The following is a 9,782-nucleotide window of genomic DNA, read 5'->3' on the forward strand; positions in this document are numbered from 1 at the left end:
GTGGTGGGATACGGTGTTAATGGCTGTAGAGAGGTCGAGGAGGATCAGGGCTGCAAATTCTCCTCTGTCAAGTAGGGTGCAATGTCATCCATGGTTGCAATCAGAGCGATAGCAGTGCTGTGGTTGGCCTGGAAGCCGGATTGGGAGGTGTCTAGTGGTTGTTTCTCTCCAGGTGTTCTGTGAGCTTTCAGTTGATGGCCTTTTCCAAGACTTTGGCTGGAAATGGGAGCAGCAAGATGGGGCTGTAGTTCTGGAGTTCACTTGGGTCTGCAGAGGGTTTCTTGAGGAAAGGTCTGGCCTCTGCATGTTTCCATGTGTCGGGAAAGGTGGTTGTGGTAATGGATGCATTGAGGATGGTGGTGAGTTGGTGGCTGATCATGTTGCTTCCTATGTTGAAGAGGCAGTGGGGGCATGGGTTGGTGGGTGCTCCAATGTGGATGGAGTTTATGATGGCTATGGTGTCTGGTGTGGTGAGCTGTTCCCATGGGTGCTCTCATGCTGTGAGATGTTAGTCAGGGGAGATTCTTGTTGGAGTGAGCATACTGAGGACATCAGTGAGCTGGGACTCAAAGTTCCTGTAGATGGTGGATGTCTTGTTGTGGCAGTGATTCACTAGAGCGTTGCAGAGTTCTTATGGGGGAGGGATTGCGTTCTCTCTGACTGTTGAGCAGGAAAACTCTGACAATGGTGAAGAGTTTTTGCTGTGGTTGGAGCAAGCCTCGATGTGTTTTGCAAGGACATCCTTTTCCTTATCTTTTAGTCATTGGTGGCATTTGTTGAAGGCTGCCTTGAAAGTGGCTTGTTCTTTATCATCTCTACTGGTGCACCATCTTCTCTCCAGTTGTTTGCAGCTGTGTTTCATAGTGCTGACCTCCGGTGTGTACCAGCTGACTTCTTTGGTGAATCTGCGGGTTTTGGCTGGTTGGATTGCGACAAATAGGTCAGCGGCATTGATGATCCAGGTGTTTAAGTTCTCGACTGCCTGTCCCAGGTTAGCTGTGGCATCAGGCTGGGTCGGATTTGGGTTGTTATTCTATTCAAACTTTTTTGTGGATTTTTGTGTTGAGCAGATATTGCATTGGCAGTAAACTGTTAAACAATGTTTTTTTGACACAACCCCTTTACTTTCCCTCCTTGACATGAACTTTATTAGACAGCTTCAGGATGATTAATCTATTGATACCAAAGTAATCACCCAAATAAAAAACAGCTTTTTAATTGATACTCTGACCTACCATTAACTATAGAGTGGCTATCACTGACTCCATAAGGATGTTAATAAGATGTAAGAACACAGATTAATACAAACGGGTGGTTATTTTTCTGGTTCCTTCACTGACTTTTTATAACCTGACCTTCTACAGTAGTAACAAATATGTACTGTTCTTTTTACTGTTGCTCTCGCTCTCTGTTTGTTTTTACTAAATGCAGGTGCAATTCTGCTTTGCATTATAGAGGCCTTAACAAAGTTAAGCATATTTCAAGTACTTATGTCAATGCATACACATGCATATTTGTACGATATGGGAGCATATTGCTGGCATTAGCACCATTCGTCACACGTACATTATGGTTTATGCAGTTTATTGTAATGTTAGTACTCACAAGCATAATTCAACAAATTATAGCGCAGCCAGTGCTGGACGTCTCTAGACATGTTTCCTGGCAGTTGCTATTCATCAGTAGAGAGTAGTCCATTTGGTTTAGGGGTGTTTAAAATGCTTGTCTTCGTTCACGAGGTCAACTAGCACTCATAGACGCAAGTGCTTTTTAGAGCTCCACATGCATACTTATACCGATAAGTACATGAATAGATTTATGAAAACATACATTCAGATATCAATGTCACTGAGTTTATGCACAAATGGTTTCCTCACTACTAGTAGCACAGATATAGACCCAGATTTAAGATTCCCCAGCACCTCCTTGCGCCACATTAACGTCATTTTTTATGCTAATGTGGCCCAAAGAGGCCAAATTTGCTGCCCCAATTTTACAAAGGAGCGCAATGCATGCATTGGGCCACTTTGTAACCCTTGCACCACATTGTGCCTGAGCCAGGCATCATTTATACAAGGGTGGCGTTCCCCCTTTAGGGGAGTCACAAAAATGGTGCAGTGGAATCTAAAAGATTCCACTGAGTCATTTTTTGCGGCTACATTTAACACCTGCACAAAGCAGGCGTTAAAATGGGGCACACCATTACTTCAATGGGCCCCTATGTAATGTGCAGGATTAGCACTAAAATGATGGCTCTAATCCTACACAGTACATCAATATCGTCAAAGATTTTGATGCTATTGCCCCTATCCTGTGCCATGGTGTGGTGCATAATAAATATGCCCCCCTACCACACATGGTGGTGGTAGGGGGACGCAAGAAAAGTGGCGCTGCATTGGATGCAGCACCACTTTTTTTAAAATCTGGCCCATGTTGTCATCCTTGAGCAGGTGCCATGCTATTCTTCTCAGTATGGTTTCAATTATCTTTGCCTCTGCTCTTGAACTACAGGAGTAAACTGCAGGTTTATTTTAGGAATTAATTAAAATGTTATAGGAGGAAATATAGCAACGTTTAATTTTGAACTAACAATGGCTGGAGAGAGACTTTTTGAATAACTGCTGGTATGTTAACAAAAACTCCTGTCTAAAGACAAACTCCCAATTTTAATATGTGACTCATTTAAAAGATTCTATAGGGACATTGCAATGTATTTTTCATTCAGAGCACTTAGTGTTGCTAAGAAAGAAGGGTTAGTAAGCACTAAAGATGAATCATTAGCTTTCAGATTTAACAATGAAAGACCTTGGCTGTGAACAATAAGATGTGTAACTACAGCATTTGGAATAGGTAAGTTTTTATTATAGAAAAGGATTTGCAATTATAATAAGTTAATAAGTTAAGCAACTTTTGAGTTCTTTCTTATTCTACACTCACAAGAGGATGATAAAAACTATTGTGAATAATACGTTAGGGCCCCATAACGAGTGTGGTGGTCTGAGGAAAGCCACATTCGTGATGACGGGCAGACCACCACCCTCCAGGTGGTCTTACTGCCACATTACAACCGTGGCAGGTGCACATGCCAGGGGACTGCCATCCCCGCCAGGAACATCATTCTCAATGGGCTGATGGTGGCCTCAGTTGAGCTCAGCCATGGCGGCGCTGAACTCAGCACTGCAATTCTGATTACACCTCAGCTTTCTGCCAGCCTTTCCATGGCTGTCACCCTGCCATGGAAGGGCTGGCAGAAAGCCAGTGCTAGTGACAACAGGGGCACCTGCACTGCCCATGGCATTGGCAGTGCGGGGTTTCTCCTGCCCAGCATCATCAGAATGTGCACTGTCTGCCCAGCAGGACCAGTGTAATATGCTTGGGGGTAGACACCACCAGTGTGATGTTGGCATCCTCCCCGCGAGTTTGGCATGTCCGACCGCCAAACTCATAATGAGGCCTGGAGTCTCCATTTCCTTGAAACACTCTACTTCTTCTATACTATTTGTCCTTTCCATAAATTTGCTTCCCATATAATCTTCAGGAAATATTGTTAAGGTGTATTTCAAATACATAGAAATGCTTGTGTAAATTTCAGTGACAGCTTCAGTATCTAGGTGTTCATTTTCAGTTGCTTAGAACACAGGTCATCTCTTTAAAAGGTAAGTTAAAGCCTTTTTTGTAATGTTGTGAAGACTGACTTGGGTGGGACATAACCTCAATGCTCATATGAATTCATAACTTAAAACGTCACGGTGTGTTTGCGGTCTCGGAAAGAGACGTTTTGAAACAGATGGGCATATTTACAAGCCCCTAGCTCCTTTCTGCGTCACATTAGCGTAATGTTTTTAATGCTATTGTGGGGTTAGGAAGGCTTTTTTGCCACGCTGTATTTACAAAGTGGTGCAATGCTCACATTGCACCACTTTGCACCCCCTTGTGCCACATTATGCCTGCCCCATGCATAATGTTTGCAAGGGGAATGTTCTGGAGCTTGGAGGCGCGCAAAAATGGTGCACCAAAATCTACAAGATTTTACTGCACCATTTTTGGTGTCATTTTTAACACCTGCTCAAAGCAGGCATAAACATTATTCACCCATTGAATCTTATGGGCCTCCATCCACTTTGCTGCAGTAACGTCAAAAACTTTGAAGCTATTGCAGCAAAGCGCCACAATAGCGTCAAAAATGTTGATGCTACTGGCCCAACAACTGCCATGGTGTGCCATATTATAAATACGGCCCACCCATGGTGTCATTAGGTGGAGTAGTGCCGACCCAAGTAAACTGGTGGATCAGCACTGATGCACCAGTTTCTTGTAAATTTGCCCCAGAGTTTCTAAATATACATAGCAAGAGTCAAGACTTAAGAGCTCAATTTCCACACACAGGCCAGATTTGCTAAGATTTTGTGTCAGTGGTGCATCATTTTTTTGTGTGGCCCACCACGAAATCGATCTCAGGAATTACAAAGCCATACAAATTCCAGTTTTTGTGGCTTTATGGCTTTGTAAAGAAAAAAAAACAAGCAGCACTTCCTTGTGTTACTTTGACCAGGTAGGCGTTACGTCTGGTGTACGGGCGTTCCTGTGCATCCACCCATGTATTTTGACGCAATCATGGGTTTGTGCCATAATGATACCCTTACCTGAGCCTGGCATAACAAGGAGAAATATATTTATTTTGTAGCCCATACATAAAGAGGAAATAGCCTCAAAGGATACTTTTAGTGCAGGAAGGCATGCCTTCCTCCACAAAACATAACTAAGCACAATGCAGGCAGCCTTGCACCATTAAGTAAGTGTGCCTGTGTTTCTACCATGAGCACACAAGTGCTTCAGCACTAGGAGACAGCAGAACTGCTCCATATCTTTGAAAACATGGCACAGTTCTTCTCTCTCCCTTTGACACAACGAAGTGCAGCAATTTCACTTGCTGGTTTGTGTTGCTTTAAATGTTAGGAAATATGCACCACAGCTGTGCATACACTTTCTAGTAACCACATAATAGAGGATGTAGTTAAGACATCCATTCTTGTAACTTGTGCCTTATAAACATCATTGCCAAAGTTTTATGTGTCATACCCCAGTTCAATGAAGAGCTTGATTATGTTGCTTTGCCTGTCAATTTTCATTACAAAAACCAATAACAAGAGTTTATAGTCAAAAATACATTACCAGGGAACTCACTCAAGCTGCTCCTCTCCCTCCTGTTCTTGGCATGGCCCCTTAAATGACCCAGTTTTAAAACAGAGGCCCAGATTTACAAGAATCTAGAGCATCAGTACTGATGCCAAATTAGGAAAACTTAAGTGCACGGCTCTCTTTTAGATTCACCTTGTGTTCCTTTTAGCCTGTTGGCAGTTGCAACCTTGACTTTACTACAAGTTTCTTATGAGCTCCTTGAACATATTTCCTTGACAAATATATGCTGCTAGCAGTAGTAATAGCACCCCATAGGTGTTCTTGCACTTTCTTCCACTTGTTGTTCATCAGAATTTGACAATGAAGCATTTGCTCAAATGTGGCATGTTCATAATAATATGCCTTCTATTACTTATTACTGTCATTGCCATTGATATATTGATGAATTGCCTAACCCTTCTTTGATGATGGAATAAAACTTGCATATTAGAAAGCCTGTAGTATCTTTCTTTCCATATTGTTTCTGTAACTGTTTGATTGCCATTTTTTAACTGTCCAAATTGTGGGTGCTGTCAAGAGTGGTAGATTTGTAAAATTATTTTATGCCGACAGCTCCCACCAAAGTGTTTCAGTAACGATATATGTCTCTGCACTATACATTCTCTTTTTTCCAGCGCCTCCTCTTATGCCTGTACTAGGGCTAACCATCTCTTCAACTTGATGAGTGGATCACAACGCTCTTATTGCAATGGTTGTGGCATAGTATATATGACATTTATGCTACAAATTCACACAATAAAAAAATTAAAGATAATTAGTCACAGTAGAATATGGAGGCTTTTAGTAAGCACACAAGGACAAAGCTGCATTGTTAAAATTCTATTCAAAACATACCAACTGACCTGTGATCTAGCCTAATGAAACTATCTATTTATCATATTCAGATGCGAGGCTCAACAATAAATATTACTCTCTGGAGATATCCTCCGACTTGACCTGATAGTGTGAGAAGGTCACGTACCACACTAGCTCCCCCTTGTCCTAGGAGAACACCAGAACTCTCCTTCTCAATGCTTTGTTTAACACAATTCACTGCTGTTAGAAATGGGGTCTATAATTGGTAGTTAGTCTGCACCCTGTCCAAGTAGGCACCTTCCATCTAGTCAGGGTAAGGGAGTTCAGTTCAGATAACCCCTGCTCACCTCCTTGGCAGCTTGGCACCAGCAGTCAGGCTTATCTCAGAGGCAATGTATAAAGTATTTGTACAAACACACACAGTAACACAGTGAAAACACCACAAAAGCACTCAACACAAGTTTAGAAAAATAGCCAATATCCAGTAAAACAAGACCAAAATGACAGAAATCCAAGACACACTAATTTACAAAGATTAAACTACAATATAGCACTTAGAAACACAATAGCTCCAACTTGGGATTTCCCGGCGTCGTTGATGGGGTTGTTCCTATCAATCCGCCATTTGCGAGGAGGGTGGTGTTGGTCACAGAGTCGCACAGACTCCCAGGTACAGTACCTTTGGTAAACGAGGAAGCGAGCCGGTGCATGGAGTCGGGAGATGAGGTGTCACTGGATCCAGTGCAGTGCGGCGTCAGTTCCTTACTGCAGAGCAGGGTAGTTGATGCGGCATTGGTGTGAGGCATCAGTTCCTGACAATCCAGTGGGGTGGCTGAATTCAGCAGGTCAGGACACGTTAACCGACCTCAAAGGATCATGGTGACGCAATGGGGCTACAGGCGCTGCGGCGGAGTCAGGTGTCACGGACATCAGTGATATGGCACTCAGGACTCACAAAGCAGTGGGACATCAGTGGTGCTGTGGTGGCGTCAGGCTTGGGTGTCAGCTGCGGTTGGCGCACTCCAGCAGGGACCATGGCTTCAAGTTCAGGCAGCATCATGGAGTCGAGCAATGCCGTCGGTCCTGGAGTCGTACAGAGTCAGTGTACCGAATTCTTCTTGTTTATGGGCCAGCTTTCACTCCCAGAAGCTCAGAATCTGGAATAGGCGCCACTTAGCAAGTCAGAGTCCTCAGCAGGAGTGGCCAGGTGCTGGCTGGTGAAGTATTTGATATCCCTGAAATTTCTTAACAGAAAACAAGCTCAGTCCAAGCCCTTGGATAAATTTCACAAGTAGGATTTCAGAAAGCAAGGCCCAGTCCTTTCCCTCTTATGGCAGAAGCAGCAGCAAGCCAGCTCAGCAAAACAACAGGCACAGTGGCAGGTCCTCCTCAAGCATCGAGCTCTTCTGCTTGGCAAAAGTTCTTCTTGATCCGGAAGTAATCTGAAATTGTGGGGTCAGCAGTTCAATACTTATACTCATTTGTCTTTGAAGTAGGCAACCTTTCAAAAGAAAGTCTTTGTAGTGCACAAACCCTGCCTCTTCCTTGCCCTGCCCCAGACACACACCAAGGGGTTGGAATCTGTATTGTGAGAGTGCAGGCACAGCCCTTTCAAGTGCAGGTGTCAGCTCCTCCCTCCTACTCCAGCCCAGGATGACTCATCAGGATATGAAGGAAACACCTCAGCTCCCTTTGTTTCCCTACCTAGAGTGAATTCACAAACAGCCCAACTGTCAGTCTGACACAGATGTGTATTCAGCAGCCAGGCAGAGGCACAGAATGGTTAACCAAGGAAACGCCCACTTGCCAGGTCGAATTGGCAGTGCAGGACTGCACACACAGACACTGCAGTGGCAGGTCTGAGACATGTTTATAGGGCTACTCATGTGGGTGGCACAATCAGTGCTACAGACCCACTTGTAGCCTTTGATTTACAGGCCCTGGGGACCTCTGATGCATGTCACTAGTGAATTACCAGTAAATCGAATAGGCCAATCATGGATAAACCAATCACCAATACAATTTAGACACAGAGCATATGCACTTCAGCTATGATTAGCAGTGGTAAATTACCCAGAGTCTTAAAACCAACAAAAACAAGACAGAAAAAATAGGAAGGAGGAGGCACAAAGTTTAGGAATGAACCTGCAAAAAGGGCCAGGTCCAACCCCCAATCAGCCTAAAGCCAGGGAAGACCAATCAATACCTTGATGGACTTCCCTGCTAGGGCGATAAAACATGGACACTGGCCCGGAACAGCAGGGGCGTGCTCCAGTTCTATGCTTTCCTGAATCCAGTTGGATTCCTCTGTCCATAATCTCAGGGCCCACTAAGCTAACCCATGGGTAATCCTTCTCCTCACCTGTAGACCCCATCTGTGCAGCACCTAACGTTATTTTGCTCACAGGTGTATTCCAGTAGGCAAACAGTACCCCCTTGAGCAACTTAGTTATGTGGCCCATTTCAACTTTGGGATGTGACTCCTGTCCCCAACACAAGGGCAATTCTGTCCACAAGGACAGCAACCTACAGTGGCCACTGACAGCTGTCAGTGATGAAAGCCAGGCCTCAGCCCTTCCAGGACTCTTTAACATCTGAAGTCGCTCAGAGTGGGGGGAAGTAGCCCCGGTCACTGGCACCCTTTGTCCACGCTCCCTCCGACCAGTTCAGGGGTGGTATCCTGAGATTGATATTCTACGCCAAGGCCTGTACCCTAAGGCTGGACAGGAGTCAGGGGCGAAGTTTCCCTCCCCCCACCCCTTCCTCCTGGATTCTGTCCCCTCCTACCTGGAATGATAACCCCAGAAGACAACACAGTAGGGACACTGCTAGCAGTTGCCCCGTCTTCCAGGTCAGAGGGGACACCCTGAACCCGCCCCGGCCACCTAGGGTCTGTACCCTGAGGCTGGAACTGTGCCCGGCAAGACAGGACTTCCTGGGGAGTATTCCTATGCTCCCCAAGGAAGACTCCTTCCTCAGGGGTAACACAAGCGTCTGTCTGGCACTGGTCTCCTGACCCCTGTCATTCTGGTAGAGCTTGAAGCCCCCCAGATCAGAAGTGGTATCACCAGGGTCACTCTAGGGGAACTCAGACCTCAGAGCTGAACCCTCCAGGTTCTCCACACTTAGTAGGGCATGAAGCTACCCCCGAACAGAAGTTGTGTCACCAGGGTCATTCCTGGGGAGGTCTGACCTTAGAGCTGACTCTGACCCTCCATGTTCTCCACTGGATATTGTCTCCCCTTCTCATCCCTCCATCCGGACTTTGACCCCCTCCTACCCAGGAGTGGTACTGCTAGACCACAGGACCGGTGGAAAGCTGGTGACAACTGCCCCCCAAGTCCTCCTGACAATATTGGGTCCCCCTCAACAAACGGCCTCCCGGTACTGGGTAGGCTCTCCCCCTGGTGTTCCCTCATGGAACCCCCCAGGCTCCGGGGCTGAGTCTGGGTCTCGTGCAACCTGGGTTTCTGCCCACTCCCTCTTACCTGAGACAGGATATGGGACCCCTCACCCATCCCACTACATGGAGACCTATGTGGGTCACTGCAAATCTCATCCACCTCCATTGGTTGGGGAAACGCTGAGCCACTCTGTTCAGGAGCGCCCCCAAATGCCTCTTCAGACTCTCTGGTACTTACCCAGAGGTCTGCCTCCAGTGCAGTTTCCCTGGTGTCAGAGAACTCCCGCTCCACCTGGTGTTGGCGCAGCTCTGGAAAACAAGGACTGAACATACGCTCTCCAGCAATCACATCACACACCCCCTAACATGTATTAACCAACCTACC

The 9,782-nt window shown here is 45.7% G+C and overlaps 1 non-coding gene across 1 annotated transcript; it reads right to left on the minus strand.

Annotated features, from left to right (window-relative positions):
- Positions 1-2,406: 2,406 nt before the first annotated feature.
- On the minus strand, positions 2,407-2,512 carry LOC138286241 (U6 spliceosomal RNA). The gene has a single exon (XR_011201906.1). It is a non-coding gene; the product is annotated as a U6 spliceosomal RNA (small nuclear RNA).
- Between the last annotated feature and the right edge of the window lie 7,270 nt (positions 2,513-9,782).

Source organism: Pleurodeles waltl, chromosome 3_1 (genome assembly GCF_031143425.1).
Source record: "Pleurodeles waltl isolate 20211129_DDA chromosome 3_1, aPleWal1.hap1.20221129, whole genome shotgun sequence".
NCBI lineage: Eukaryota > Metazoa > Chordata > Amphibia > Caudata > Salamandridae > Pleurodeles > Pleurodeles waltl.